Genomic DNA, 25,383 nt, shown 5'->3' on the forward strand with positions numbered 1-25,383 from the left:
GCCATGAAGGAAGCCCCATATATATGCATACTGGTTCCCAACTATTACGTGTTTGTGTGTGTGCGTGCATGCTCATATGTCTATAGATATATATACACATGTTTTTTAAATCACTGTTCTAAATTGATCAATTAAATGCTTGTTGTTTACTAACTTTGTTTCCATTTGCTAATTTAACTTAACAAGTAGTAGCAGATACCAAAAGTTTAGGAAAAAATAATAAAAAAACTTAAAGATGAGAAAATTCTACTCATGATTTATTTTGGAAGAGATAGATCAATGAATATCATTAGTGAATGTTAGTGGTCAAACACCTCATTTAAGAATATCCAGCTGACTGTTCGTCACATAGTACACACTGAATAAATGTAATTTGAATCTGAATTTGAAACTCAAATTAAGTTCTTTGAAAGCAAAAGCATATCTCATTCATCTTTGAACACTGAGCTCTGAACACGGTGCCCAGCACACAGTAGTTGTGCAAAAAATATTGGTTTAATAAATGAACCTAAAACTGAGAAGGCATAAAAGATCTGTAATACATTTCGCATCTCCAACTGATGTGGATTTCAATCTGTTCCAAGAAATTATATCCCAAAGCCTATGAAATGTTCCTTCTGTACCCATCACCTTATCTGAGATATTTAGAACTTCTTGGGAGGGAGAAATAACATAGATAGAATCCTTTCTTAGGCACAGAAATATTGATGAAGACAGCTAAGCAGGAGGAACATGTCACCCGCGCTCCCGTAATATAACAAAGGGACCAAAGAAGGCGCAAAGTTTTACACACAGTGCCTGTCAAACGGTGACATTCACCATTGTGAACACATATCTAGTCCCATAAGCCTCCTATTCAGAACATGTCTTTTTACAGTAAACGCTCTATAGAGATTGTAGAAGGTGAATTCTAGTCTATTATCTGTTTGCAGATGAAAAACTCTCACCATATACTTCACATATTTTTACTCCCTTCTAACTGAAAGCCAGGATCACCTCAAATTAAACAAAAGGCTAAGATCCACTTGTTTCTCTTCCACTAAAAATGATATTGTGGACAAACATTTATTAGCATGGGAATTCATGACTTATTAAGTGGAAAAGGCAAGGTACCAAATAATTCATAGCATATTCTACACTGGCAGTATTAACATAAAAAGAAACACATATATGCATTAAAGACAATAATAAAATAGAAGCTACTTTCTACTTTTTTTAAATAATCCATGCCTAATTTTTCAAAAGTGCATCTAATCTTGTCATAGACTCAAGTTTTCAGAAACCTACTTCAAATAATTTCATACTTGAAACAAGGAAGACTTTGAAAACATGTTTGTGATTAGGAAAAAAATAAAAGCACAGGACAAGTGGGAGTTCAAAGGAAGTATGGTGGTTGTTTAGGGTTCTGAATTTCCCTTAAAACTGTGCATTTATCTCCCCCAAAATAAGTCACTAATTCATTTAAGTACCTCTTATAAGGGCTTCTCAGGTGGTACTAGTGGTAAAGAACCTGCCTACCAATGCAGGAGACTGAAGAGATGTGGGTTTGACCCCAGGGTTGGGAAGATCCCCTGGAGGAGGGCTTGGCAACCCACAACAGTATGCTTGCCTGAAGAATCCCATGGACAGAGGCCTGGCCGGCTACAGTTCATAGAGTCTCACAGAGTCGGACACAACTGAAGCAACTCAGCACGCACGTACAGCTCTCCAAGTGCTATTAGAAACATTCACCCGTGACTTCTGTAAATTTCAGAAGGGACTTGCCTCTATCTCCCCCTGCCCTGCCCTCTCCCTTGTTTACTTCCATACAACTAGTTCTCCACAACTAGATTTATGCGTAGCATCCACATTATAATCACCTTTTTAAACTTTAGAGTCACCTGTGAACATCCTTCGTGCATACAAATTTTCACCTATGACCTCAGTTTTAGTATGCTTCTTCTGCCATGGTCCCTCTGGTACCACAGGACTGTTTTTAGTTTATTATGGTGATCAAAGGTCTTACCAAGGCCTCGCTTCTACAAAATGGAAAAGTAACTTTTACAGCAATGTCACAAAGGGAATATTTTGGTGTAACAGAAGGAAAATATTTCACCAGGGACTATATAAAATTTTAAAGAAATACTAAATCATTTGAAAGGCAGTCCAAGTAGCTCACTTTCTGGGACTGTTATATTTCCAACCCAAACACCACTGCAAATATTGAGATCCTAAAGCCCAGAGAATTAATCTTTTGCTCTTTTCGTTCCACTTCTGTGAACAGATTGGTGACTTTCAACATAATCCTCTTTCAAATATCCTTCCAGGATGGAATAACAATTAGACCACATAGGATTTCCATTATTTTAAGGTCAATATGTGAATACAAACTAAAAAACTCAGCTATTAATAAACATATTGCTATTATTTTTTAAAAATTCCACTGACTTTTTTTTTTAATACCACAGTATATCACTACTGCCAATATTTCACTATAAACAGAAAAGTGTTTTTGGAGAAAATTTTCAAAGTCCTTGCTTTCAGTGGATTTATATTTTAGCAGAGACTTCATAGCTCTCAGAAAGTGTTTTCGCGGTGTGTGTGTATATTCTGTGGTGTGTATAATATTTTTTCAGTATGACTATCTTACTTAACTTCAAAAGAGTCATAACTTACCTTACTATAATTATTTCCATATAACAAACAATTTTGTTATAAATAAATTTACATGACAAACAACATAACGATAAAATCTGATCTTACTGTTTAATGCTTCTGTGAACCTTCTAGAGTAAGGTTCTTTTGTTTTGTTTTAGGAATGTTTCAACTATCTCATTTGTACTGTCAGAAATGTAGAGGAGTTAGAATACACAAGAAATACAAAGTTTAGGAAACTATGTAGTGATTTAATGAGCAAACAGCTCCTATTGCCAATGATATTGCTTTTGGAACACACCAGAAAGGAGGTGTGGGTGAGCACGTGTGAGTGTGCATGAGTGTGTGTGTGCTATTTTGTTTACATTCTTAGGGGCCACTCATATTTCCAAGTAATATCGACAAGAAAGCAGACTGATTTTATTATTTTTAGGGCCCGTTTTACCTTTCTTTTCAAAAAGATCAGGGAATAAGACTGAACTTTATGGCACCAAATAAGTTTTTCTGTCAAGGCCTTCCTACAGGTGTCTCAAACTATCTTCAAGTTTCTCTAAGTTGTAAAATAATAGAACTGACAGGTGCATCAATTCTTCTAAGGCCAAGCTACATGAGGGACTTATTGAACACATGATTTTCAATTTTATTTTCCTTTCCAGACAAGAAAAGAACCAAATGGATTTCACTCTTATCCTAAAGAATTCAGAACCAAAGAGCTTATTTAAAAGTCTAAAATGCCTGAAGCTCAGAAAACTGAACTCAGTTTTCTATCACACCATATTATACTCTTACCTTTAGAATTTATCTTCTGAGCACCTGGTAAAAGATTTTATCACAACCTTGAGGACTCAGCTTATGAAATCCCAAAGAAATGGCACAATGCAGAAAGTCATCCTAATATCTTGGAAGGTTTTCTTTTTTTTAAGGTTCCTGAGTCCCTTTCCACGTTTCAAGCCCATAAGCGCATATAAAACTTATAAAGCCAGGAAAGAAAGGAAGTAGAAAAGTGACAGACACATTATTAACTTTCTGAGACAAATTAAACAGAATTTTTTTTTAAAGCAAGTTAGAAAAACACTTACTTTTCCCAGGTCTTTGGTACAAAGCTCAGAAGGCAAGTTCCCTTTTCCCACAAAGTCCTGTTAATTACTAGCAATGACTCAGTGAGGTCAGGCAGCCCAAATATATCTAGAAATTGTGTAGAGACAAAAAGTTAACAAAGTCAGATTAGAAATTAAAAATCAAAATACCACATTGCTATTCAAAGTCTCTATGCATAATTAAAATACAGATTTCACTGGAATATCTAAATGATGAACTGTGATATCTACTTTTCTTTCAGAACAACACTAACGAGACTTGCTAAATCTAGATGGTGTTTTGACTTGTCACCTTATTAAAGTTACTGAAGCAGGAACCAGCAAGGCATCTTGGCAACCATTCACGGTAAAAATGTCCTTCTCAGGGAGTCATAAAAAGCAACTGAGGGAGGATCTGGACTTCTAATTATACTGCAACTTGGGAGGGAAGGTCTTCTGAAATCACACTTGCCTGCCCCACCTTCCAAAGATGAGCTCATCTCACAAACACAGAAGCGGGTTGTAAATAGACGTGAACAATAACAACTTAAGAAATTCATCAGCAACTTATAAATGCCCGTCAGGTGTACCCACTTAAGCGCACTTCACTTTTGCATGTGGGAATGAGAAGAGTCTTGTTAACTTTTTTCTAATGAAACAGAAAATCTGAAAATTCTGTGTGATGATGCTCTCACTTAAAACATCAGTTACTTCCTCTCACAATCTTGCAAATGAATACATAGGTAGTAACTCATTCATAAGATAAACGAGTTTCACTAGGTGTAACAGACGCCACAGGTAAATCATAATTTGAAGTCTAAACCTGTCAGGCTCTCCCGCAGTGCCAGGGCTGCACACAAGATGTTATTCTAAGTGTGATAAACTTGTTTAAAAGCCATGAGAGATTGAGAAATAGGTCCATTAGGAGGAGGCAGAAAGTACTGTCACCACAGGCAGTCAGAAACCCACAAACATCAATGGGCATCATTTATTATTACTGTCACTGTTACGCTTTAGAGTACTGTTACTGTTCTGCTGTTATTGTTACATTACACAGTGTGGACTCTTAAGCCAAGTTTTTCTGTTTTTACACGAATATCCCTGAGACATCAGTGCAGTACCACATAGTACACTCTGTTCTCCTCTAACTCTCGTGTCTGATATCACAGGGAACAACCTGAGCATAACTCGGATTTCACATTTGTTTAGGCACGATTTCACACTGCAAGAAACACAGGGTAACAGCAGAAGACTGCACGGGGAGGAACCCCGCTGCCTAAGGTTACACAGAATGCACAGAGCCACACCTCGAATACCTGCCAGCGATCTCAGCTCCCCACAAGGGTGCCAAGCCACGGTCCTCCACACCGGGTGTCCCAACTTTGCTTCTGATTTCAGGTTACCCCCACTGCCATCACCTCACAATGGCTCACAAGCTGTAACCCTTCCAGGGCCTCAATCCACAGGAAGCGTCAGGGTTTTCGCAAGGTAAAGTGCTGTATTATACTTTTATCTATTTATTTCTTAACCCAACACATATGTGTAAAATTGTGCTCCGATTTTTATCCAGTTTCCATTCTATTTTTTTTTTTTAACATGTCACTGAGAAAGGTTTTTGAGTGTATGTCCCTAATCCCACTATCCCTTAAGCACTGGTTGGGCGGCGGGGGCAGGGCAGCGAGGCAGTGTGTCATGATTCTGCATAGCGTGGCAGTTTTTAGAAACACATGTATTGCACTTTAGCAGAACCGACTGTATAATAACCACTGTTTATAAGGCTGCTTGTGATTTAAATCAGAGGAGTTAAATTATGATTTTCATATATTTTCATTATGTTTAAGACAATAGCAATATATGTCATGTGTGTGTGTTAGTCGCTCAGTCATGTCTGACTCTTTGCAACCCCATGGACTGTAGCCCACCAGGCTCCTTTGTCCGTGGGATTCTCCAGGCAAGACTACTGGAGTGGGTTGCCATTTCCTTCTCCAAATATATGTCATACAATTTTAGAAAGACTCTCACTCACATTTTAGGTTTTACAGTAACCTAGTATGAACACTTTTAAGGGTGTTTCAGTTACGTGAAAAATTTATTAATTAGAAGTTCCCTGATGGTCTTGTTAATAAATAACGTGTTACTGTACCATTCTGGAGAGACCAACATGATGGTGTTATAAAGACAGATTCTTGCAGAGGAGGACTTATCTGGAATTGCGAGAGAGGACAAACTGAATTACTTGTCATTCCTTGAAACGAATACATCTTTAAAAAAGTCCAAGATGTACATAAAGATATGTACAAAAAGTTTTCCATTACAATAACATATTAAGCAATTTTAAAACAAATGTTTGGCAATGGATAAACAGTTTTTTTAAATATGTAAGATACTTAACAAAATGAGAAAATGTTTCTAAGCAGTGTTCACTGGGGAGTGCTGGCTATAGGATGGATGATACGTTCAATGTGATCCCAATTTTTTAAAAGTATCTATATCTAGAAAAAAAGACTGAAAACAAGTCAATATTTGAAAAGTTGCTAATTAAAGATAACAAAAAGAGAGTAGAATAATTTTTACTTTCTTTGCATTTTTCTGTGGTATCCAAATTTTCCACAATAATCATGTCTACTTTTATAGTTAGAAATAACAATATGCTATATAAAAATAGGACGAAGGCATCTGGTGGGAAATAACTCTTTTTATCCCACTTTAATTTCAAATGTGAATCCAGCCAGTAAAATGAACACCAGCCCAAGAACAAGGACACCAGATGCTACTTCCACAAGCATTAACAGTCACAGAAAGTAATTTCTATCTCATAATTCAAAGGCAAATACAGTCCCAAAAGAGATGTTCAAAGTATATAGATCAGTTATAAAAGCCAAAATATAATTTGCTTTTACTGGCTAAAACAGTTATAGATTTAGTAAAATCCAGATTAAGGAAGATTTTTAATTACATAATTACATACAAGCTGTCTTAATGTCCGAAAGAAATTTAGTTATGGATGAAGAAACTGTGCCCTGGATATAACTCCTTTCAAACAAGATCAAGATTAAAGAAATACAAGAAGCAATGGCTTTGGTTATGGGGATGAATGCCTCACTAAGGGGAGTTTTCAACAGAAAGTAAGAAAAGAGAGCTGGATCTTTATGACCTCCGAAAGAAGTCAGCTATATTACAATTTTCCCGATAACCATAAAACTGGGCTTTGAAAATGACTCATTTGCCAAAAATGGTGATTCCTTAGTCATCAGTCTGCTTAGTTTAATCCCGTGCACTGAAATCCCATAAGACCTGAATGGAGAAAGTACTCAGGAGTCAAGGGCTAATGTGGGGCAATTTGGCCACCACACACTTGAGTTCACTTACTTATGCTGGCCAGCAGCACATTTAAACGATGTGCCCCTTTTCATTTTCAGTGTAACCTTGCTAGCTTATCAAATACCAAGTAACCATTTGGTGTAGAGTAATTGCTTTAGTACCACTCTCCATTCTCAAGAATGCACTGAGGGTTAAAAATCAGGGGCGGGAGGGGTGCTGTTTCACAAAATTACAAAGCATCTGTAACATGTAATGTATACATCTGAATAATAACCATTGTCCTATTGTACATAGATGTACTAGTCTGTTCTTTTTTTTAACTTCCAAAAATGTTGACTTCAATGAAAAACAAATAAAAACAAAACCCTTCTGTTTCAAATTTGCTTTTGTATTTTTAAGCATTTTCGAAAGTTCTCCATCATATGGAAACAATTAACTCCTGGCTTCATGTTTTGTTTTGTTTCATAGAAAAGGCAAATTGAACATTTTAATTACGCTATCTACAAAGAGAGATCACAGAGGTGATACTGAGTTCCAGAAAAATCAGTCGGTTCAAATTCAAGAGCAAAGGCTTCATTTTATTAAATGCATGTTGATTACTTTAGAAAATAACTTAGAAATTCTTGGCTTCTATGTTTTATAAGTTGCTGCCTAAAATGCTGCACATATGTGCCTTTAATAATTTGCAACCAAATATTATAATCAACAAGTAAATTCAAATATTGTTTTCAATTAGGAGTGTTGAAAATAAAAACTATGAGTTTTAATCTTTACAAGAAGACATGCTGAAATATGTATTTACCTATACACACCTCACACTAAGGGATTCTCAGTATGGAAACCATATTTCTTAAACTTCTCTAAGAATTAGCATACGTGTAGCTCAGGGGGATACACTCTCTCAGCATAACTGGATATAAAAAAGGGCAACCAATTTTCAGAGTCTACCTGGAAAATAAGCAGAAATTATTTTCTCAGGCTCTCTCGTCACTCCCTGGGCAGAATTCCAACATAATCTAAATTGGTCTTGGCACCATCTCACTCCCCCTTTTGCATCACTGAGCCACCTCTGGTCCAAAGCCCAGTGACCTTCAATATCCATGGCCTCTTCCTTTCACTGGTTCTTCCCTTCCAACTTCTAGACTCCTGATGACTCCATGTGAATATTTCAGCAAAGCTGGGCATTGAGGAAGTTTAAACAAATGATTCATGAATTTTAACTTTCTCTGGATTATATGCATTTTTAGAGAAAAGCTTGAATACCCAGATCCTGCCTTTCTCAACACTGTAACTCATTGGAGAAATAGTTGAATCCAGGCCTGGAGGGTAAGGAAAGTACAATATAAACCTAGAACCTCTCACTATGCCAGAAAGCAAGCAGTGCTCAAATATTAATGCAGACATGACACAGGACAAGGGAGCTGCCTGAAAGGGGCTCCCACTAGGCCCATGTGGTACAGTCTGAACAAGGAAAAGAATGATATGAATAAACTGTAACACGTTCAACTTAAAAAAAGGAACCATAAATCCACAGATCTTCATGCAAAGGAGGATACTGGAATGCTCTTTACAAAGACGGCCAGCTAACAAACACCAAAGGAACAGCAGAAACAGAAAATCCCACTTTGCAACCACTGACGCAATGATTGATTCAGTCAAGGCTCATTAATAGACAACGAAGACCATTAGGGGAAGGGTTGCTGTGGAACAGGATACTCACACAGTCTCAGAGTATCACCCTTCGGATTACTTATCACTTACCTAGGGGAAAAGGTATCCTTATAATGGAGAGCTCTGGCAGACCACCTTACCCAAGCGATGGCTGGTATAATCAATCAGAGGGTAACTGGACGCCACATGTCTCCACTATGTGATGTGTCTGTCAAAATGCTTAATCTGTATCTTACCATAAATTAACAATCAAGTCCAGATTGCAGTACTTTCTATAAGAAAATTATCTTGGAATTTTCCAAGATATCAGTGCCACGAATGACAAAAACAAATGAAAACAGGGTGACTGTTCTGGATGAAAGGAAAAGAAACAAAATGCAATGAATGATTGTTGGTGAACTTTGGATGAGGAGAAGGGTTATAAAAGACATTACTGGAATAACTGGGGAAATCTGAATCGGTATTACGGGCTGTGTGGGAAAACACTCTTGTGCTTGTGAAATAACATGTGAAGTAATTGGGGTACAGGGTCAAGCATGACCTCTATAATTAATTAAATAGTTCAACAAAAGTATTTTTAAAGTATATGTATTCAGAGACAGAAAGAAATAAGACAGAAAACAAATTTGGCAAAATGTAAGCATTTATATGGCAGGCTATAACCTATAAAAGCCAGTAAGAGCCGAAGAAATGATGCTTTTGAACTGTGGTGTTGGAGAAGACTCTTGAGAGTCCCTTGGACTGCAAGGAGATCCAACCAGTCCATTCTGAAGGAGATCAGCCCTGGGATTTCTTTGGAAGGAATGATGCTAAAGCTGAAACTCCAGTACTTTGGCCACCTCATGCGACGAGCTGACTCAGTGGAAAAGACTCTGATGCTGGGAGGGATTGGGGGCAGGAGAAGAAGGGGACAACAGAGGATGAGATGGCTGGATGGCATCACTGACTCGATGGACGTGAGTCTGAGTGAACTCCAGGAGTTGGTGATGGACAGGGAGGCCTGGCGTGCTGCAATTCATGGGGTCACAAAGAGTTAGACACGACTGAGTGACTGATCTGATCTGATCTGATGGTTACTTATAGGTTAGGTCTACTCCATATAAAAAGAAATAATACAGGAGCTTATGGTTGAAACTGACACAAAAAGATTAATTTTTCTAACACAAAAATTACAGCATTTAGTCTATACCAAAAAAACACAAACTTTCTCCAATTCAGTTTTCTTCTGTAGCAGTTAATAGTCATTAGGTGGAAGGCAGAAGATTTAGAAAGAGAAGAAACCTAAGGAAGAGGATGACAACGGATAAAAATTAGGCACAGTTCAGTTCTTTTCCACACCTCTTCTTTTGAAGAAGAGGTTAAGTTCCAAGGTTTAAAAAATTATGCCCTGTTTTCCATCCTGATGACCCTGGGTAGATGTAAACCTTTCCAATGAGTGAGAAAGAGTCCCACTGCAAGATGGAAACTAACTAAACACCAGAACCAGGGAAGCTGAGCATTTCATGTCACGCTCAGCCCTGGCCAAGCCTAGAACAGAGGGCCATGCATCTGAATAACCATCCGTCTGAGCACACTAGCATCCCAGCTTGCCACTTGTAGCACCTCCTCAAACCGAATGTGTTGGAAACAGTGTTCTCCGCCACCAAACCCGACCCTGTGTTTTCATCACCTTTCTTCTTAGTCTGTTGTTGTTCAGTCACTAAGTCGTGTCCCACTCTTTGCGACCCCAAGGGCTGTAGCCTGCTAGGCTCCTCTGCCCATGGGATTTTCCAGGCCAGAATACTGGAGTGGGCTGCCGTTTCCTTCTGCACTTTTTGGTCCATCCAGTCTCAAAAGCGCAGTTGCATCTTTTACTTCAGTTCCCACCTGCCCTGTCTTCCTCGTTCACATACTCAGGGCCATATTAGCCACGAGGCCTCTCGCGGTCCAGGCAGAAACAGCTTCTCTTTTCTCTGTTTCTCCTCAGTATTTTTATCTATGGCACTTACTTGGCACTTTTACAATATTTTTGCCACACAGAACCGATTCTGCACTCACTGTAGGTAAGAGCTTTATTATGTCACCTCATTAAAAAAAAAAAAAAACCACTGCAATTCTGTGAAGTACTTTATTATTTTGCTATTTACAGCATGGATAGTCAGGTGAAGTAACTTGTATGAGGTCACAAAGTTGATCTACCCTAATACCAAGGTGCTTCAGGTTTTATTTATAATTTTAAACCCTGTCCCCTGTCCTTAAATCAAGCACAGACTCCTTCAAGAAAGGGATCATTTTATCTGGCTCTGCATTCTCTCCAAAGTCTAGCAACACTCATAACTCATGTTCACGGAATTATATTTCAAGACTCAGCTCAGAAACCATTTTTCTTTCTGACTTCCAGCCTCCTCTTGTGCCCCTCCTCCTTGCCCTCCGAACGCTTCTACTGCAGTATAGGCACGCCCTAACTGCGGCGTTTGTGCCCCGAAACACAGTAGGCACTTAATGAATGTTCACCAAATGAAATGTTTATGCATGAGACAGCTGGGTTCCTTATCAAGGCTGCTATGTCTCGCTAGAAAATTGATCTCCACTTTTATCATTATCACATACTGAGGAAATTATTTTAAGAGAGAGTGACAGTGGGAAAATGGAGATAAACAGTCTTGGTCTTCGGGTCCTACTCACTTCATCTGCTGTCCCGGGTACACTGTGTTCTGGAGAAGTGCTTCTGAATTTTAACATATATAAAATATCACTCAATACAAATTACAACTCAGTATATCATAGGGCTTCCCAGGTGGCACTAGTGGTAAAGAACCCGCCTGCCACTGCAGGAGACGTAAGAGATGGAGGTTTGATCCCTAGGTTGGGAAGATCCCCAGGAGGAGGGCACAGCAGCCCACTCCTGTATTATTGCCTGAGGAATCCCATGGACAGAGAAGCCTGGTGGGCTTCAGTCCGTGTAGACCAACACAGAGTTGGTCACAACTACTTTGGCCACCTCATGCAAAGAGTTGACTCATTGAAAAAGACTCTGATGCTGGGACAAGAGGAGAAGGGGACGACAGAGGATGAGATGGCTGGATGGCATCACTGACTTGATGGACGTGAGTCTGAGTGAACTCTGGGAGTTGGTGATGGACAGGGAGGCCTGGCGTGCTGCGATTCATGGGGTCACAAAGAGTTGGACACGACTGAGCGACTGATTTGATCTGATCTGATCTGAAGCGACTTAGCATGCACACAGCATGTTGTAGTACAGTCTGAAATTCTGTATTTCTTTTTTGGGGGTGGGGGGGAGGATAAAGGATGCAAACAAGAGGCTAACCAAGATTCTGTATTTCTAACAAGCTCCCAAGAGATGTCTGTGCTGCTGATCTATGGACCACACTTTTGAGGAGCAAAAGTCCTAGACTGTAATAGTGAAGCTGTTCCCATTTCTCTTAAAAGAGAAATAGCATGTAGGCTAAATGACCAGACAGGAATTCACAGTGTTAATGCTAGTTATCTCTGGGTTTCTTCTTTCCACTTTTCTATAATTTCCAAGTATTCTATAATGACTCTTGCTGATGGAAATAAAAATTTTAAATTCTATATATACACACGCATAAAAAACTCTCCATTTGGACACTTCTACTCTGCTCGACTACATCTTTGTTTAAGCAACAAATATACTTAAAAGGACCAGACTTGGGAAATAACAAGATGGTGAATTTAGCAATTCTCTGTCTGCTCATTTTAACATGTAGATTAGCATAAAATAGTAATTACCCTTAACAAGCAGTCACCACCACAAGCATTGTTTTTCTCAGGTTCCTTTCCCTTACAAGAAAGAGAAAGAATTCATTCAGGTAGAAGACAATAAAAGGCACACCAAATTAAGGACAGGAGAAAAACCAAGCAGGCGCTACACTGAACCTCGTCCAAGTGGGTCAACAGAGCCTCATGAAGTTGAAACGAAGGCGGAAACGCATTCTCCCAGCAGAAGCAGGGTGGGCTGGGTTCCCCGACAAGGCTAAGTGGAATAAATTAGAGCGGCACTATCCAGGCACCTGCAAGTGAGGTGGAAAGAAATGGTCCTCAGAGGAGCTCCCTTCCAAAGTGTAACAAGGGGAGATCATTAGGAAAAGGCAATTAGAGGCTGCATCTTTGCAGGAAAGCACTCCCCAAATACCTGACTCCTTCTCTTCCATGGAGTTCCAAAGGATGCCAGGTTTAGTCTATCAGCTGTAGAAGTCGCAGCCCTGGCAGGCAGGCCCCTCATAACCACTCCGTACCTGCAGCTATTCCAGACACTTGCCCAGGCCCTAGGTGTCTGTGAAGTGACAGAAACAAAGGAGGCGTCCAAGTACCGCTCCTCTGGAACCAGTGTTCCTGGTTAAAGCAGGATGGACAAGGTTCTGCATTCTCTGTTTTTCAACCCACAGTTCTAAAAGACCTTTTTCTGTAAAGAAATATTGTGAAATTCACTGTGAAATTACCTGAAAGGACGGGAACTTAGTGCCTGGAAGGCTTATATATACACTAGGACTGAACCACTTCTGTTTGTCTATGAAGAATGTGGTTTCATATCTGTAAAGTTTAGACATGCTAGACATTCAGCTCAACTGAAAACAGTGAGTCACTGTTTCTTTGCTGAATCCTGTGAGTCTAGAGCTGGACCACTCAAGGCAAATAAACATATGCTGAGGTTTCTAAAAATGTGATCATGTGAGATTTCAAAAGTAATGTCAAAGTCATCGTCTTGATGGGAGGAAAAAAAATCTGAAATCTACTTGGACTTCCTTACACTTCTTTTATTGAAATTCAAATTGTTTTTATTTTTAATTACAGGAATTGTAGATGGCAAGGGAGAAAGCACCATAATCTTCTTAGTGATCCAAAGCCTACAAGTCCTAATATCATAGTTGGAATTTTAGATTTAAAGAGACTTAGGAAGCATGACAAATAAAATGCAATATGTGGTCTTTAGCTTCTATTCTGGTTTTTAAAAATGTTTTTAATGCTAAAGACTTAGAAGACTAAGTCTTTGGGAAGTTTGACTATGGATTGATAATAAATGACATTTGGGTATTATTATTTATTTTGCTGGTCATCATAATAGTACTGCCTTTATGTAAGGTAGCGTCTGTATTTTTTGGAAATGCATGCTAAAGTATTTAGGGGTAAAATGCCATGAATTCTAAAATTTATTTTTAAGTGGTTCAGCAAAAAATAATATATGTAAATTTAGACACATGAAGTAAATAGGAAAAATGTTAATAATCACTGAAATTAGATAGGGGTTCAATGGGTGTTCATTGTAATATTTTTTACACTGTTTTTCTATTTGAAAATTTTTAGAAGTTTAAATTTATATCAAAAACACATATGGCCCTAATAGTTTTATCTACCCTGTCTTGCCATATTAGACCACAGTCTTTTCTCCAGAAGACCTCTCTCACATCTTCCACTTCTGTAACTTTGCGTATTACATGCTCTCAATTTTCTCCCTCTAGTCACTTTGCCTCTGGGGAAGGCTAATTTATTCTTTCAGGTCAATCTCAAATGCTACCTCCTCTTGCCTAACCTCTGCCCAACTTGATGCATCTCCCCTTTTCTGACTGCCTATGACACTCTGTACCTCTCATCACACTTACCGCATTCCATCCTGCAAGATAAACACTGACTCTGACCTTTACTGAGTGCTTCCCACACGTGAGGCTGTGGTCACATGACCTCACGTGCATTCTTTCCTCTCTTCGTTTCTTTCCTACCCCACTGAGGTAGGAATTGTCATTATTCTCTTTCCACAGGTGAGAAATGAGATATGAGAGGCTGGGTGACTTATTCACAGGGTTAGTAAGCAGCAGTGCCAGGCTTCATCAAACACAGCCCATTTGCATTCAAACTCTTAAGCATTCGTGTGCATGTCATCAGCAACGTGGCCTGATCCTTCCCTAATAACAATTTAAGGGCAGGTAGAGCATATTATTTATTTATTCACTCAACCAATAATCATTGAAAAGCCACTATTATTCAGAGACATCTGGCCTATGCGATGGGGTAAAGTTGTGAACATCAACCTTTTAGCAATAAACAAACTAAAATAGACTGGAATGGGTGAATTTAACTCAGATGACCATTATATCTACTACTGTGGGCAAGAATCCCTTAGAAGAAATGGAGTAGCCATCATAGTCAACAAAAGAGTCCAAAATGCAGTACTTGGATGCAATCTCAAAAACGACAGAATGGTCTCTGTTCATTTCCAGGGCAAACCATTCAATATCACAGTAATCCAAGTCTATGCCCTGACCAGTAATGCTTAAGAAGCTGAAATTGAATGGTTCTATGAAGACGTACAAGACCTTCTAGAACACACACCCAAAAAAGATGTCCTTTTTAGGGGACTGCAATGCAAAAGCAGGAAGTCAAGAAACACCTGGAGAAACAGGCAAACTTGGCTTTGGAGTACAGAATGAAGCAGGACAAAGGCTAATAGAGTTTTGCCAAGAGAACAGACTGGTCATAGCAAACACCCTCTTCCAACAATACAAGAGAAGACTCTACACATGGACATCACCAGATGGTCAATACCAAAATCAGATTGATTATATTCTTTGCAGCAAAAGATGAGAAGCTCTATTCAGTCAGCAAAAACAAGACTGGGAGCTGACTGTGGCTCACATCACGAACTCCTTATTGCCAAATGTAGATTTCAATTGAAGACAGTAGGGAAAACCACTAGACCATTCAGATATGACCTAAATCAAATCTCTTATGATAATACAGTGGAAGTGACAAACAGATTCAAGGGGTTAGATCTGATAGACAGAGTGCCTGAGAACTATGGATGGAGGTTCGTGACACTGTACAGGAGGAAGTGATCAAGACCATCCCCAAGAAAAAGAAATGCAAAAAGGCAAAATGGTTGTCTGAGGAGGCCTTACAGATAGCTGTGAAAAGAAGAGAAGGGAAAGGCAAAGGAGAAAAGGAAAGATATATCCATTTGAATGCAGAGTCCCAAGGAATAGTGAGGAGAGATAAGAAAGCCTTCCTCAGCGATCAATGCAAACAAATAGAGGAAAACAATAGAATGGGAAAGACTAGAGATCTCTTCAAGAAAATTAGAGATACCAAGGGAATATTCCATGCAAAGATGGGCACAAAAAAGGACAGAAATGGTATGGACCTAACAGACGCAGAAGATATTACGAAGAGGTGGCAAGAATACACAGAAGAACTGTACAAAAAAGATCTTCACAACCCAGATAATCACGATGGTGTGATCACTGACCTAGAGCCAGACATCCTGGAATGTGAAGTCAAGTGGGCCTTAGGAAGCATCACTATGAACAAAGCCAGTGGAGGTGATGGAATTCCTGCTGAACTATTTCAAATCCTAAAAGATGATGTTATGAAAGTGCTGCACTCAATATGGGTGGTAAAGATACCATCACCAGGGACTTCCCTGGCTGGTTAAGACTCTGCCTTCCACTGCAGGGGGCGCAGGTTCCATCCCTGGTCAAGGAACTAAGATCCGATACACCATATGGTGCAGTCAAAAAAAGTGGCACCATTTTATAAATGAGGAAAATTGACGCTTACAGTTGAAGTGAGAATTCATTCAAAGACACCACTGCGTGACTTTGTTCCACTGGGATTCTCCATGGCCTGGCTCAAAGCCAACTGTACTACTGCTCTCTTCAGTCAGAAAGCCAGGGCCCCTCGCTGAACTTGTCCACAGTGCTGGCCTCATCTCTGGAGGCGGTCTTTCTGTGCAGGCCACGTCTGTTCATGCATCCAATCTCCTGAGGAGAATTACATAAACTGACTCAGGACTAGGGCCCTGCCTCACTCACCCATCACCTGCCCTGTGTTGACACAATGCCTCCCACTCTGGGTGCTCCCTAGGCCCAGTGGCCCGTGACCACATAAATGATCCTGAGTTGCAAAGCTTATCCATGAGCAAAAGCCATGGAACAAAAACATACCCTGTTCTGGTGCTTGAAAACTAAAAGTTCAAGACAACTATTTTTCATTGACCTTAAATAAATTAAGTTTTACAACATGGCTGATAACCATAAATAGAAAAGAGAGGGTGTTGTTTTCCCCATGAGTCCTCAGCTAGGCCTCCAACTGGGGGCTATGAACATTCAGGGAATGTGCCACAGGTCTTGGTTTCCATCCAGATTCCAGAAAAAGAGCAGAGGAAAATGAGTTTTACCAGCAATATAGTTTGAGTTCCTCCTCCAGGAACCACCCTCTACAAAATAACACCTAAAACGGGCTTGTGCGCATTCTTCTTTCTATAGCTTTGTTGGCCAAATTGACCATTCTGTTATTAGAACCTTGGATCCTCTAAGTTGAATGAAAAGTCAAATATTTTTAAAATATTATATCATTAAAAAAAGACTCTTCTTTGCTCCCCTGGTACATAATATAAAGGTTCTGACTTTGCACAGAAAGGGACTGATTCAGAGTTAACTGTTCCTGCCTTGAAAGGAAACCAAAGGCTTCCAGTGCCCCAGGATATCACAGAAGTTTCTGAAAGAAGCAGTTTACTGAATAGTACTTCTGTGTCTTCAAAGTTTTAATATCTAACAGTGGAAAACTAAAACCATTAGGATCAAAGAGGCTAAAAAAAAAAAAAAATCAATGCTTCCTTTGTTTGTTTTTAACCAGAATAACCAAAACTGAATATAGTTCACCAAAGTATTAAATTTCTGTCTCACTGTAATTTTCCTTCTGTGTCCAACTATACAAGAGACTTTTAAAAAAACTAATAAAATGTTCAATCTTACCATCAATAATAATATGCTTTGAATTGTTCAGAAATGAAAGATAGGATTGTGGGTCTCTCCAAACCCTTTCTTGTGTGTCCAATGGCATATATTATAGGCTTGCTCTTCTGCATTCATGAGAAAAGTGACCAGGGAATACCAGAGGGAACTAAGGGAGGTGTGTGTGTGTGTGCATGCCAAGCACTGAGCCACAACATATCTGTGGGTGGAGTTAGAGTAGAGGAAGGCAAGCAATAAAGCTGGCACTCTTAAAAAGTGTCATAGGTGTCTCCTAAGATCTAAAATTCGACTTGCCCCTCCACTTTTCCACTCTGTTCTTTGCTCCAGGAAGCTGACAACATGCTTCCTCAAAGCAATACTGATGAAAAAGAACAAAGCTGAAAGCATAATCCTCCCAGACTTTAGACTATATTACAAAGCTACAGTAATCAGAATAGCAGAGTACTGGCATAAAAACAGACACCAGGATAAATGAAACAGAATAGTGAGCCCAGAAATAAACCTCACCCCTGCAGCCCCTGTTCTACTCTCTGAGTCTAATTTTCTATTTTTGATTCCACATTTATGTGATACCATAGAGTATTTGTCTTTCTTTGTCTGACTTATTTTACTTAGCATAATACCCTCAAGGTCCATCCAGATTGTCACAAATGGTAGGATTTCCGTCTTACTCGAGGCTGAATACTCCTCCACAGTGTGTATGTATATGTGTGTACGTGTATACGCATGTATACGTGTATATGTGTATATATGTGTAGTCCATGTAAAATATCTTCTCATCTTTAGCTATTCATCTGTTGATGTACATTTAGGTTATTCCATATCTTGGCTACTGTGAATAATACTGCAACGAACATGGGAATGTAGAAATCTCTTCAAGGCCCTGTTTCAATTTCCTTGGGATATATACCTAGAAGTGGGATTGCTGGATCATATGGTAGTTCTAATTTTTTGAGGAAATGTCATACCGTTTTGTACAGTGGCTGCACCAATTTACATGCCAACCAACAGTGCTCGGGGTTTCCTTTGTTCCACATCCTCACCAGCACCTGCTGGTGCCTGTCTTTTTGATAACAGCCGTTCTTACAGATGTGAGGTGAGTATCTCACTGTGATTTTGGTTTGTATCCCCCTGGTCATTAGTGATGGTGATCACATTTTCATGTATCAGTTGGCCTTAGACCTTCACCACCTCTAGTTCAAAATTGGGAAAGGAGAATTTCAAGCCTGTATGTTGTCACTCTGCTTATTTAACTTATATGCAGAGTACATCATGTGAAATGCCAGGCTGGATGAAGCACATGCTGGAATCAAGATTTCTGGGAGAAATATCAATAACCTCAGATATGCAGATGACACCACCCTTATGGCAGAAAGTGAAGAACTAAAGAGCCTCTTGATGAAGGTGAAAGAGGAGCGTGAAAAAGATGGCTTAAAACTCAACATTCAAAAAATGAAGATCATAGCATCCAGTCCCATCACTTCATGGCAAATAGACAGGGAAACAATGGAAACAGTGAGAGACTTTATTTTGGGAGCTCTAAAATCATTGTGGATGGTGACTGCAGCCATGAAATTAAAAGATGCTTGCTCCTTGACAGAAAAGCTACGACAAACCTAGACGATGTATTAAAAAGCAGAGACATTACTTTGCCAACTAAGGTGCATATGGTCACAACGATGGATTTTCCCAATAGGCATGTATGGGTATGAGAGTTGGACCATAAAGAAAGCTGAGCGCTGAAAAATTGATACTTCTGAACTGTGGTGTTGGAGAAGACTCTTCAGAGTCCCTCGGACAGCAAGGAGATCCAACCAGTCTATCCTAAAGGACATCAGTCCTGAATATTCATTGGAAGGACTGATGCTGAGGCTGAAACTCCAATATTTTGGCCATCTGATGCAAAGAACTGACTCATTGGAAAAGATCCTGATGCTGGGCAAGATTGCAAGCAGGAAGAGAAGGGGACGACAGAGGATGAGATAGTTGATAGCATCAATGGACATGAGTTTGAGCAAGCTCTAGGAGATGGTGAAGGACAGGTAAGTCTGTTGTGCTGCAGTCCATGGGGTCACAAAGAGTCGGATATGACTGAGCAACTGAACAAAAACAAAAACAATACCTCTTATGCAGCCTTCTCTTGCCTCTAGCTCTCTCCTTTCCCTTAACTTTCCTACACCGTGCTTATTATCCTGATATACTATATATTTATCTATTTATGGCCATCTCCTCCCATGAGAATGCACGGTCCCATGAGCGTTCAATCCCTGTGTCAGGAAGATCCCCTGGAGAAGGAAATGGCAACCTACTCCAGTATTCTTGCCTGGAGATTCTCATGGATGGAGGAGCCTGGTGAGCTACAGTCCATGGGGTTGCAAAGAGTCAGACACAAATGAGCAACTTCACTTTATGCCTACTGTTTGAAAAATGGGTAGTGCACAGTCTGCACTCACTAAATTTTTGTTGAATAAATTATTTGGTTAGGGAAAAATAAAAAGAACTGCTGGTCTGCTTTCCTAATGACTGCAACTAAATTTCCAGTGACCAAGATCTTCAATGGCCATCTTTAGAGATGCTATAGAAGGAATTCTGTAAATTAAAAGATGAGTCTACATGAGGATTTTCTACACTGCACATCAAGCCAGCAGAGTACACAGTAAATAATAATAATTTTTTAAAAATGAATAAACCTAACTGTTTAAACCTGAGTGGCAAAGGTTTTATGTAAAGCACCAGAATAAGCAAGTTTCACTCTGCAAGCCACAGAACCCCAGTCACAATTACTCAACTCTGCTGCCGCAGGATGTTAAGAGCCAGAAACAATACATCAGTGAATAAGCACAGTTATGTGCCAATAAAACTTTATTGATAAACACTGAACTATGTATAACTTTCACATGTCACAAGATATTATTATTCTTTTAATTTTTTTCAAACACTTAAAAATGTGAAAACCATTCTAGAGTTGTAAACCATATAAAAACAGGCTGTGGACCAAGATTTGACCTCTGTGCTGTAAGTTTCCCAATTTACATCCTTTCTAAGGGTGGTTTTTGTTTTGTTTTTTTCTACAAACGAAATACATTCTGCCCCATGAATCTCTTGGATATATAGTCTACAATTAATTAAGCATGGAATAACTGCTTTTGTTAAAGAGTAATAAGCTGGAGAAGCAGTTTATTTAGGTGAATAAACATTACTAATGCACCCTTTCGTGGCTGTCTTTCTACACAGATTTTGGTCATCTTCAAATGCTAGCTCTGTCACCATCTTTTCCCTTATCTAAGTATTTTCATTTTTCAGCCTGTTTAAGAAATTTCAATCTGCTCTTTCTTCCTTTACAGAGAGGGGAACTGTAGCAAAATCTTAGGACAGAGGGGAGAGTGGCTTCCCAAGGATTTGAGGCAAGGTGGATTCCAGTACAATGTTTCCTGATTAAGTGTACAATGTGTTGCTCAAACTTTGCTTCCAAGTACTCTCAAACACCCTCTGTTGTGTGGGCCCTGGAATGAGAACTATTTAGACTGCAGGTGCTACTAGCACTCAGGGTCACCTGTCCCCATGAGCCATAAAAATTTACTGAAAATGCCAGGCTGGCACTAACATAGCCAAAACATGTTATTTCATAACTTAAAGCAGAAGATTTTCAATTCCTCTCATTTATAATGATAGCCTCATCTCTCTTACATAATAGAAATATATGAAAATGAGGAATTTGAAGAAGCACTCTTTATGGTATCTTTCAGAAATGCCGGCCAACACAGGGAAGAGGTGGATTAACATCGGACATGCCTACTGGACCATGGACACCCTATAGAGGATGGGAACGCTTCACAGTAGCCCTTCGGATGCTCTCAACCCAATCAAGAAAGAATTCAAGAGGAAAGTCCCCACCCCCTGTGTTCTCTGAGCACAGGAGACATGGAACAAAACTCAAATTTATTTTAACCTAATTGATCACATACTCCACTTGCCCTACTCATTGTGCAAGCAGATCTACTGGAATGTGAAGTGAAATTTTTTTCAGTTTTCTGCAATGCCTCTGGTGCTCTGCTTCTCAAATTTCCCAGTAAATCAAATTCAAATAATCAGGCCAAAGGAAGCCAATGGTTTTCCAACTCCTACTGTAAGCAACGCAGCCTACATACTGACTGTGAAAACCACAGATTAAATTAAGCTTCGCTTGAATTTCAAGATGCCAGAGACGGTCTCCTGAGAAAGCGGACTTGGCTTGAAACCCCAGTGTCTCACACACAGGGTCCAATTCACAGCAAAGACGGCCGTCCACAAAGCCTCCCCGTCTTCCCAGACCTCTCCTCCATTCTGCAAAGCTTGGAATACACACATCAATGAAGTTGAGACATCAAATCACGGAAAGTTGTAAGATAAGCCCCTCGGCCTCATCTCACACTCTTCATTGAGCTTCTGAGGGAAATGGCAACGCAGATGAGGCAGGCAGCTTCCAGCAAAAATAATCAGAAGTGAATAAATACACCAAGGAATCACCACTGTGGCTGCCTGGCAAATCCCATGGGCATTTAGATCGACACATTCTGTTGGGGAATAACCAGGGCCCCAGGGAATCACCCTCTTCCAGACACCCAGACTGTGATGCTGAAACCAGGTGATGGATGAAGTGATGGTGAGGACACTTCCCTAAACAAGCCTGGCTGCTGCCTGTATTAGTCTGCTGCTGCTGCTAAGTTGCTTCAGTCGTGTCCGACTCTGTGTGATCCCATAGACGGCAGCCCGCTAGGCTCCTCTGTCCCTGGGATTCTCCAGGCTAGGGCTGCCCTAACTAGCCACCACAGCTTACACGACTGAGATCTCCAAGTCCAAGATCAAGGTGTCACTATCCAGGTGTTGACAAAGCTGCTCTGTTCTAAGGCCGCTCTCCTCGGCTTAGACGCTGCCTTCCTGCTGTTTTCTGCCCTGGGCTTCTCACTACACGTGTCTGTGTCCAGATTTCCTTGTCTTGTAAGAACACCAGTCATAACAAATTAAAGTCTACCTCCGTGACCTCATTTTAACTTAATTGCTTCTCCAAAGACCCTATCTCCAAACATACAATCACATTCCAAAGTACTGAGGATTAGGCCTTCGACATAGGAATCTTGGGGGGGACACAAGTCAGCCCTTGCCCTGCTGGAACCACTGCTATGGCAGGGCTCTGCTTCCATTCATTCTGACCAGTGCCAGAGGCTTGACAATAAACTGATAACTCAATTCTCGCTATTCTGAAAATTAACTAACTTTCTTTATAGTATATAATTTTCACTGCCTTTATAAAATACTTTGTCACATACCAAATACAATCACAAAAAAAGTCATTGGCAATGGGGCACACTAAGCCTCAGCTGCTTTTTTTTATTTTTATTTTTTCTTTAAAGCAATTTGCACTGCAACAAAGATCACCACAAGAAAACATGAGGACACTCAGTTGACATTTATCATAGTGGAAGGCAAGTGTGAAAAAATACATTCTCACTTATTTCATGTATACCTTTTCATGCAGACATTCATGTCTTTGCATGAAGGATTACTTACTGCTGTGTTCATCTGTGCTGCCAACTCTGGATATCAAATGGGTTTAAAAAAATAACACTAAGTGTTGTATACCTAAAGCTAATTTAATATTGTAAGACAACTTAGACTTCAATAAAACACACATGCACAGACACATACTGAAATCAAGACTTCTATTCAAATGAGGTGTGTGGCCAGGAATATCATCAGTGAAATGTAACATTTAAAAATCCTGTATCTAACTGATTACCAACTGAGCTACCAGCTACCAGCTCACTTGGTAAAGAATCCACCTGCAATGCAGGAGACCCAGGTTTGATCCCTGGGTGGGAAAGATCCCCTGGAGAAGGAAATGAATGGAAACCCACTCCAGTCTTCTTGCCTGGAAAATCCCATGGACAGAAGAGCCTGTCCACCAAATTTGGTAAACCACAAAATGATTACCAAAGCTCTTTTTAAAAGAAATACCAAAACCAGTATCATTTAAAGGTGTTTAATATCAATTTAAGCCTCAACAATTTCTGACCTTATAACTGTTTACCTCCTCCATATTTAACTATGTTACTTATCAATTCCATAAACATTTACTGAGACTGTACTATTTAGCAGGCACCATTCGAGGTGCTAGAGATAGGTCACTAAACCAGATCCCCGCCCTCGTGGAACTGAGTCTGATAAGATACACACATCACTTGCCCTACTGTTCTGCAAACACATTTTCCTTCCCAACTTCCCTGATTAGGACATGGGTATCTGCAGCCTCCTAACTCCCCAAATACAAAACCTTGGAGCTATCTTACATTTCTCATTCTCCATCACATCCCTCCTGGGGTCTCCAGGGGCCACTTCCAGCCTTTCTTAATACAGACAATATTACCACCTACAAGCCCTGGCCATCAGCCCTGTGCTCCTCGTCATTCACCAAATCCTGTTATTCCCACCGCTGGGATCCCTCCCCAGTCACTTCTAACCTCTCCACTCCATCACCACAATCCTGGTCATTCTTCTTCTCAATGTACATCACATCCTCTCTAGAAGATGAAACCTGTAAAGCAGGACAAGTGATCTGCTCCCCTTTTATCTGCACTGTTACTTGTGTTTGCACAGAACTTTGGATACACTGTATTAACTCAATATTTTGTATTCCTGGCCGTCTCCCCACTAGACCATGTGCTCTGAGGGCAGGGCTTCTTATTTTTTTTAATTCTCAGTGACAAACGTGAGAGGCCAGTAGACGTTGTGTGCCTCTTGAAAGCCGCTTATTCATCCATGCAACAAGTGATTATCAAGCACCCACTCCCCTCCAAGCAACTATTCTAGATGATGAGGATATATAAGTGAATACAAACCCTCAAATCCCTGCCTTCTGCAATTTATATTTAAACAAATTTCTACCGTACAAATTTATGTTAGAGTGAGATAGAAAGATAATCATTTAAAATGTAAGTAGCCAATGTGTTATAAAAGAATAAGCTCTATAGCAAAAAAATTAAGAAGGATAAGAGGGATTTGGGGAGGAGGGGCAGGAAAGTTTGCAATATTCAATACCATCAGGGTAGGCAGGTAGGTTTCACTGGACGGTAACATCTGAGCAAAGGTTTACATAATAGAGAAAGTTCACCATGTGGGTGCCTGGGGGAAAGGATACAGGAAGAAGAAACAGCAAACGTGAAAGCCCTGAGGCAGACATGTGCTCAGTGTGTTGAAAGGCCAGTGTGGCTGGAGTGCACTTAGCCCAGGGGAGAACAGGAGGTGATGAGGTTCAAGAGGGAAGGAGGGGGCTTGTTACGGAGTCGGTCAGGTAACTGGAAGGACTTGTATCTTTTACTGTGAGGACAAAGAAATCATTGCAAGTTTTGAGCAGAAGGTGTCCTAGAGTGACGTGAGTCTGAACAGAATCACTCTACCAAGAATGGAGAGAGACAGAAGTGAGGACAGAATCAAGGGAAGAAGTGAGGAGGCCCCTGGAAGAACTCAGGCAAAACACAACAGCGGCTCGGGTCAAGGTAGCAATGCGGCTATGTTCTGATCGCTGAGTCAATAAGGTTTCTGACGGACTGGATGGACCTTGGAAAAGTGTCTCCATTTCTTCCTGAGAATAACAGTCAACTTCACTGAGAGGAACAAAGCCCCAGCCAAGACCCTGCTCCTTACCCCTTGGCGGCTGTGAAAGTCAGGATTCATTCTCCCATGCTCAGGTCCCGCCTCTCCCGTCATCCTTCAAGTGGCAGGGGGGACCGGAGCTCAGGATGCTGCCCCATCACAGCGTCACCTGCTCTCAGTGCATCCCCTTTGGGGCACAGACCTGCTCCAAGGCCCTCCACCGCCTCCTCGCGTGCTCAGCCCCGTCTCAAGGCCTCAAACCTCTTTGTCAACCTGCCTCTGCCCTC

At 40.2% G+C, this 25,383-nt stretch overlaps 1 protein-coding gene across 17 annotated transcripts in view; it reads right to left on the reverse strand.

The window, feature by feature from the left end:
* Nucleotides 1-25,383, reverse strand: part of APBB2 (amyloid beta precursor protein binding family B member 2) — a 384,146-nt gene that overhangs the window by 269,618 nt on the left and 89,145 nt on the right. For 12 of the 17 annotated variants that reach the window (XM_027544336.1, XM_027544349.1, XM_027544334.1 and 9 more), the window contains exon 3: nucleotides 3,714-3,819. The exons of the other annotated variants lie outside the window; for them this stretch is intronic. The gene's annotated coding sequence lies outside the window, so the exon portion shown is untranslated. The remainder of the gene's footprint in view (nucleotides 1-3,713; nucleotides 3,820-25,383) is intronic. 17 annotated transcript variants of the gene reach the window in all.

Source organism: Bos indicus x Bos taurus, chromosome 6 (assembly GCF_003369695.1).
Source record: "Bos indicus x Bos taurus breed Angus x Brahman F1 hybrid chromosome 6, Bos_hybrid_MaternalHap_v2.0, whole genome shotgun sequence".
Classification (NCBI taxonomy): domain Eukaryota; kingdom Metazoa; phylum Chordata; class Mammalia; order Artiodactyla; family Bovidae; genus Bos; species Bos indicus x Bos taurus.